The following is an 8,454-nucleotide window of genomic DNA, read 5'->3' on the forward strand; positions in this document are numbered from 1 at the left end:
CCACCGCGCGATCTAGATCCGGTCGGATCTACACGATTATGCGGGTATTATTCCACGAAGGGAATAATAGCCGGGAGGGATTAATCCACCAAGGGAATAATCGCTCGGATCTCGAGATCTAAGACCAAGCTTAGATCTGGAGTGTGGTCTCGTGTAGATCTCAGATCTGTTCTTTCTTCCTCTCGAGATCCTGCCTTTTCTGACGTGGATGGTCGCCGAGGATCAGATCTGAATGGTGCAAGTCTTCTGGTCAAATCTTCAAGTCTTCAAAACTCCGAGTTTGCTCTTCGATCCGGTAGAGTTTCGGCTCTTGAAAGTTCGACCTCTGAAAATGAACATCTCTAGGCCTATTTATAGGCTCTCAGGGCTCCGGCGCCGATGCCAACCTCGGGTTGCTCGGCATGAGCCGGCACCCTGTGCTCGCACAGGGCCGGGCCACCCCAAGTGGCAACCAGTGCCAGCATGTGCCGACATTTCCCTTTTTGCAGCACTCCGAGACCATAAAAAGCCAAATTTCATCTTCAGGGTCGAACTTTCAAGAGCCGAAACCTGCCGGATGGAAGAGGAACCGAGCTGTGAAGACCAGATAGTACTGGCACATTCGGTCTGCTATCCTCGCGACCATCCCGTCAAAAAAGGCAGTCTCGAGAGAAGAAAAGAAACAGATCGAGATCTACAACCAGACTACACTCAGATCTAACCTTGCTTAGATCTCGAGATCTGAGCGATATTGTCCTGGTGATCTATCGCCCCGAACTATTATCCTCGTGGAATAATACCCGGCATAATCGTGTAGATCCGACCGATCAATCGGGCGGCGTGCCATCGGATTTAACCCCGCGTGGCTATAAGAACCACAACAAGCAACAAGCCGCACAGGAGCTTGCGACTTTCACAAGAGGAAATGTAATTTTATTTTTTTCTTGATAGTTTAACTGCGGGATCCCCCTATACAAGACCGGATCTTGTAACCCAAGAGGACAAATCATATCAAGAAACTAAAAAAACAGTTTCGCCCCGAACAAAGATTAGGCAATCTATTTAAAACCGATCTAGGTCAGATGGTGCTTCCTAAGCTATTAACATGTTCGCTCTACAAATTGATTAGTTTGCAATGGAGAAGAAGTAAAGTCAGCAAATCCGATGGCGAGTAATACAAGTTGGTTTCAGAACACCAAAATTTGTTGAAATAGACGGAAAAACAACTGGTTTGTGGATCGAGCGACGACAGAGTGGTACTTCAATCCCAGTAATTTGAATAGAGACCATACATGGCCACGAAGAGGCCACCTAAAATAGAGACGATAGGGAGAAAGAATAAGAACGCTTGTGGGTATCAGGTCGTTGGAACAGAGCTAAGTAGAGGAGTTGGGGTTGACCGCTGCATGAAGACTGTGGAAAAATTCCAACAATAAGTACCCTTACGAATAGTGTTGAGAAACCGGTTTGCACTGCTGCGTAGGTTATTCAATACCAGCGCGGCAGAGCACCTCGCTTGCGCTCATGTGAACAACTACACAAGGTGTCGACTGGGCGAATGTGATAAAGATAGAAGATAGCAAGGCGATTATTTGTGGGCTCCTACCGGGATGAGGAAGTATGATACCTTCGTGCTCACTGTGAATCAGGAGGAGTATTCTAATCAGCTAATAGTAAATGACAACCTCTGACGAACTAGAACGATTTTTTATTTTTTTTTCAGGAGAAGGCAAAGACGACTTCCCGCCTACGTACCGGAGGTGGCTCGGCTTTGGCCGAGCCCCCGCGGGCGGTGTTTTCCGACTTTTTCGAGTCGTTTTCCGTTGTTTCCGGTTCTGTCCGTGATTCGGTTGATTGAGACTCTGATTGGTTGATCTGATTTGGCAGTAAGTTGGATTCCTGATTTGGCAGTAAATCCGCTTCTGAGTTCGAGTCCGAAATTGATCTTGATTCGATCGTGATTCGTCCGAGTTTCCCCTTGGTTGGATGGCTCGTTGATTCCTCAACTCATTAGCTTGATTCTGCACGCGGGTGGATGCATTCCGTCGCTTCTGTGCGATTCGTCGATCTCGTCGCCTCGTTGGTTCGTCGGTTTGTGCCGAGCTATGCTAGGGGACCTATAAGCAATTTTATATGCCTACAGATACCCCCTCCAAAGTATTTCAGTCTCGTTCTTTTATAGAAGAGTCTGGGATACTTTGGATATGATTGTCCCTACCTTCAGTCGGTATAACGGGACCTCGGAATGGCTTCTGTTCTTGACTCCTTCAATTCTCCAGGCTTTTCGGTGCTTTGTCGAAAGTCTGTAAGAGTTCCGGTGCTGCATTTATTGTCTGACCGTTTGTCGGAATTTTCTGAACTTGAAGTCGATTCCTTTGAGCTGACCATTGATTGTGGCGTCGAGTCTTTATGCACAACGCGTTGTCCGGCGTAGTGTGGTTGAGTTATCCTTAAGAATATTTATAAACAATATTCTCCAGGAACTTCTCAAACCAAAAATAGGGAATAGTTTATACTCATATACCTTATTGGAGTATTAAGAAGCAGTTTATACTCGTATACTTTTCGGAGTGTTTTTGTGCCTAAATGAGCTGAACCGGCTTAAAATGAGCCAAAAAAGGCAGTAAATCGGCTCAAAAAATCCTCCAACTCCTCCGAACAAATGGGAGAGGGGTGAGTGAATGATGGACTGAACCGTCGCTCGATTTGAAGTCGTTTCGATGCTCGGTTCGGCTTCAATTTGGATTTTGGTTCGAACTGGGTCCGGTCCGGTTCGGTTCGGTTTGGTTCAACCCGGTCCACCTTATATAAAGGGGGTCTTTTTCTTTTCTTTTTTCTTTACCCTAGGGCCGGCCCCCCCCTTTTTGCCTCCTTTTTGAATTTCTCTTCCCTCGAGCCTCCGTTCTCCCTCAAAACTCGATCTTCGTCTTAGATTCATCCTTCCTTTTGATCCTTGACTGAGAAATCCCTCGAAACTTCCATATTTAGACTTTCCTTCGAGCCCCTCGAGCGCGTGGTTCGAGCACTTCCAAGATCTAATTTTTGTCGGATCCTCGAGCTTCCCCTCAGGTATATCTCCATAATCTTGATCTATTTCATGTTTGATCTAGTGTATGGAATAGCGGGATCGCATATAAGGGTTGAGGGAGTGATTTGATGCCTCAAGCTCGCCTTTTTAGGGGATAAAAAAGTGATTTTTATTTCTAGATCTGACCTCTTGAATTCTTTTTCTGTAGGCCATTATGTCGCGAGTATCGAGAGGTCGTTTTCCTGCTGCATCGGTTGATGGCGCGCCTCCCTCATATGCTGGTGAGCAATTTTTTGACCTTTTTCGAAAATTTACAAATTAGTCCTCTTTTTTCTGGATATTTGCAAATTAGTCCATTTTACCCCCCGTTGTTCTCCTTGGTGAGGCAACCGGGAAAGGCCTTGGTTCTCCTTGGTGAGGATCGACGCTTTATGGAAATTTTGCAAATTAACCCTCTTCTTCTGAGAATTTTGCAATTTAGTCCTTTTACCCTATTTTGCTCTCCTTGGTGAGGCGATCGGGAAAAGCCTTGATTCTCCTTGGTGAGGATCGACGCTTTAAAGATGGGTTTTGCTTGGTCAAAACCACATCTCATAATAAAGGGGGCGTTTTGACGCTGCATTGTGCTTTATAAGGCAGGGATATATTGTCGATATACCCTATCTTATAAATGCGCAATGTGGCCAAATCGTCTCGCCCTTTATAAGGCAATGACTCTATCTTACCAATTTGTAAGATGAATTCAATTTCCTTTTATATCTGAAATTAACAAACACTTAACTGCTTGTTTTCAGTGGAATATCCTTCCGGAGCTTTTTCATCGCATGCGGTGAATGGACGTCGTGATGAGTATTATTCCACATCTGATGACTTTTCGCCCATTCCGTTCACCTCCCAGTTTGCTCCGGGCACGTCGTTGGAAGTTGTCCAAGTGGTGAGGGAAGGTGGCCATCAAGCTCTTCGCCAGCTGATCACAGATGCGCCTCTCGTGCAGGATGCCAGTTCCGTTCAGTCTCTTAGGAAGACTGACTTCTTGTTTGGAGACTCTACCAGGGATCCCGATGCAGTATTTATTGAGGCTGAGCAGTGGCTTTACCAGACTGGCAGTCGTTATATGTATTTGCCGAAGATTCCTCGACACCGTTCTTTGACTGAGCTCAGGCGCCAAGCTGTGAAGCGGGAGATGTCGTGGAGTTTGACAAAGGAACATGAGAGCGTTCACTGCGGCTATATTACTCATCAGGCAGTTCCTGGTTCGAGTCGAGATCACATTGTTGGACTACATCCTGGAGTACTGGGGCTAGATACTCCGCCTCGCAATGAGTTCCTCACCACTGCTTCTACTTTGAGGAATCGCCTCGCTATCTTAGGACGGGAGATGCCTGCACCGCGCCACAGATTCTATGGTTGGGTCCATTCTTTGGACAGGTTTTGGTGGGCTCGTATGACGAAGTATGTCTTGAGCCGATGGAGCGAGGAGTTACATGCTTGCGGTCTTTATGCAGCCATTCGGGCCACTATGCATGGCTTGCCTACAAGCGCGAAGCATTTCTTTGCCCTATGCGAGCTTTACAATCCAGATTCCAACACTTTTCTGACCAGGCACGGAGAGTTGGGCTTGGCTCTACATGAGATGCACAAGATTTCTGGTTTGCCCATGGGACAGATGTTATACCAGGAGTACTTTCCCTCCAACCATGAGTTGAGTCAGCTGAAGGATCGCATGCCCGACCGCTACGAGACCTTATGGGACCTCACTTGTCATTATCACATTGCTTTGGCGCAGTCTAAGCCCCTAGCGAAGAGGACCAAAGCAAATGTGAGCCTGAAGCAGTTCGCATCATACTTGTTCAGGAATCTGGAGAGCCATTCTGGCCAATCTATTTGTGAACTGGCACCGCTGACTCCTTCAGAGGTTAATGAGCTGCTGAATAAGACTAACGCCCAATCCTATACCATTAGCAGTTCCGAGAGCGGCTTTCCTGCAGGGACTAAATTCAGATCGTTCTTATATCATGCGACCGCACCGATTCGTCCGATGACTCTCCTTGCCGGTTATCTCGCCATCTGGTTGAAGAAATGTGTGGTCCCGTATCAGTCTGGTGACGCTCTGCCACTGGAAGTGCTCTATCCTGCAGTTCAGCTTGCCTACAAGAAGGAACTTTCGCTTCTTCCGGTGATGGTTGCTAACATTCATCGAGGGCTTCGGCAGATTTCTGGTGCTTTTACACGGAGAGATGATGATAAACCGACTCAGATTCCTACCATTAAGGTAGAGCTCCCGTATATTTATTTGATGGCTTGGTTCGTTCTTCATCGTTCCGACGTGATGTCAATACCGAATGCCATAGATCAGTCTGTCCCCTTTCTACAGTTGCTTGAGAATGGTGAATGGGAGGGCCGAGGATTCCCCGATATCAGGCGTCAGCTACAAGTCCACAAGTGCTGGGCATTCTCCACTTGCTTTCCACAGTTCTCCAGTCGGTACGGCGAGTGTTTGATTGATGAGGAGAAGCCGAGGGAGTATAGGACTTATCTGGATATGGGCTGCTTTAATTGGCTAGTGAACATTAGGCCGGGTTACCTGACTTTCCGGGTGGGGAATCAGTGTTTTATAGAGCCGTATCTACCTTGCCGATTCGCCCGCCAGTTCGGTTATGACCAGCTTTATGTTGGGAACCCACGCCAGCAGCTTCGGGCTCATGGAGGTCTGGTTGACGGTCTTCGTGCATGGTTGTGAACCGTGACTGGCTGTACTGGTGCTAGGTTCAGTCTCCCAGGTACTGAGCGGCAGTTTAATCTCACTTTCTTGAGCTGCAAGTGGTTGCTAGCAGCTAATAAGACTGTCCCTGTGAAACCCATCGAATAGTTGGTGGCCGAAGAAGCCTCTCAGATTGATTCTCGCGCGATCTGGGACGGTGCTCGGTCACAGAGGGCTCAGGGCAAGACCCGCCGACTTGATGCAGAAGGTCACAGGGCCTTTAGTTCTGCTGGAGAGGCCTCAGGCGGAGACCCTGAAGACTACGAGGCAGATTTGGAGCAAGGTTAGTCACCTATCTTTCTTTTTCTCTGCATTTCCAAATTGCTATTCCTGACCACTATTCGATATTTCAGGGACAGCGACCATCAGTGACGACGAATTCCGTCCTTTTACCCGGGCCAGACCTCCGATTGCTGTCCGTGCTGATAGGCGGAAAAGATTAGCCTACAAGACGCATGCAAATTCACGAGCATCTGAGATGGACTTGGCTGATGAGGATCCTGTTAGTGACGGAGGTAACGTCTATTCTATAGATCATTTTCTTGATCGTTTAGAACTTCTGGCTCATTCTTTCCCATCCTATAAAGGATATCGTGAGGAAGGCGAGATGAGTCCTGATGATTGTGCATCTCCTGGTGAGCCTGACTCACCGCACCAGGCAGAAAAGCCTGCAGAGACCGCCCATGTTGGGGAGTCTGTCAATGAAGGACCCAGTTCGGTGATTCCAGGTACATCTTCAAGAGGTAACTTGTCTCTATTGGCCATAGTTTCCTTCCTCTTCCCTTATATCTTTTTATGTCAGATTTTTCGATTGATGACTTCGATGGGGAGGGCCTGCCTATGGACACTTCTATGTTCAGCTTCATGTATGACTCTCCTCAGATCGATGGCCAGCCGCCTCAGGATATGTTTCCTGAGTCTGCACTCCCTCAGACTCCCGGGAACGGTTATTTTGAAGGTATGTGCCTCTTCTCAAGCTAACTATAGGACTAGCTAATTCCTTGACTAATGCAACTATAAAATGATGTTTCTGTTTTGTGTCTGACAGGAGCTTTCGCTGAGGCTGACCCTGTTGAGCCGGCTGTGCGACCAACTCCACCAGTCGATGCTGCTACAGTCGTTACATCTCCATCACCCCCAGTGACTCGAGGGGAAGGAGGTATAATTTAATTAACTGAGCAATGCCATTCCTTTCCTCGTTGAAGCTTTTGACGAATTTCCCTTCTTTGTGTAGGGCTTCCTTCTCAGCTTCATGTCCTCGTTAAGGAGTTGTTATCGGGGAATGACCCTGAGAAGATCATCATCAGCGTAGAAGTCCGCTCTTATTTCTCCTCCCTGACTGCTATAATTGGCAAACTCCTCCACGACGGACTTTCTCTTCGCCAATTTAAGCCCTACCTCGATTCCAAGATAAATTTGATTAGGGACATAGGATGTCCGGATCTGGCGACGGCTATGGTTGATGACCTTGATCGCTTAGAGCATGAGTTTCAGATGCTTCATGAGCTCCGGGATGCAGGTGCCTCTTCATTCATTGCTGCCGAGTTGGATGCTCGTTTACAGACATGGCGTAGTACTCGGATGGTTGCTGAGCTCGAGGTCCAGGTGCAGCGGGGCCGAATAGATCGAGTTGAGGCTGACCTTGCCACTAGATCATCTTCACTTGATGAGCTTGATTCTCAGATAGATCAGCTCCGGCGAGAACTCCGTGAGAAGGAGGACGCGAAGATGCACGTTCAGCAAGCACATGCTGCTTTATCTGATGAGCTGAAGTCCTTGAAGCAGACACTGGCTGAGACAGAGGAGGATGCTGTGAGGACTTTAGCCGCGAACGAAGAGTCTGTCAGAGCTGAGTTGCAGGAGGAGCTTAGACGCTCTTATGATGAGAAGCTGTCTGAATTCAGTCAGCAGGTTCTTAGCCATGGGCTTGATGTATGATTTTATTTGCTGAAAACCTTGACATTTGATTCTCTTTAATGGAACTGATTTATCTTTATCTTTATTATGATTCCTCACTTCGTTTGAAATGATTGACCATAATACTCATGGAATTTTTGGCAAACCCCCAGCCTTCAACGGGTTTGATTAGCCTTTACCGACTACCGTTTGATTCCGTTTGAAATGATTGACCATAATACTCATAGGATTTTTGGCAAACCCTCAGCCTTCAACGGGTTTGATTGGCCTTTACCGACTACCGTTTGAGTCGGGCTAGCATGCGGATTGTCGGAATCCGTTCCGCATGTAACGTTGTGCTAAAGGAATAAACTCCCTTAGACTTTGTGCTATGATGTCGAATACATAGACTTCACCATTGTTACGGGAATAGGTTACCCGGCGACACGTGTTAGATGTTGACTTTAGGATTTTTGGCTAACCCCCAGCCTTCAACGGGTTTGATTAGCCTTTACCGACTACCGTTTGAGTCGGGCTAGCATGCGGATTGTCTAACTCCGTTCGCATGTAACGTTGTGCTAAGAGAGTGAATTCTCTTAGGCTTTGTGCTATGATGTTGAATACATAGGCTTTGCCATTGTTACGGGAATAGGCTACCCGGCAACACGTGTTAGGTGTTGACTTTATCTCTACTTAGGTTTCGGGATAAAATACCCCAGATTGGTCTTCTGGTGTCTTTTTCTACGGCGAAATACTAAACCGGCGACGCGTGTTAGGCGTCGGCATATCC

The sequence above is a fragment of the Asparagus officinalis genome, chromosome 4, assembly GCF_001876935.1.
Source record: "Asparagus officinalis chromosome 4, Aspof.V1, whole genome shotgun sequence".
Classification (NCBI taxonomy): Eukaryota; Viridiplantae; Streptophyta; class Magnoliopsida; order Asparagales; family Asparagaceae; genus Asparagus; species Asparagus officinalis.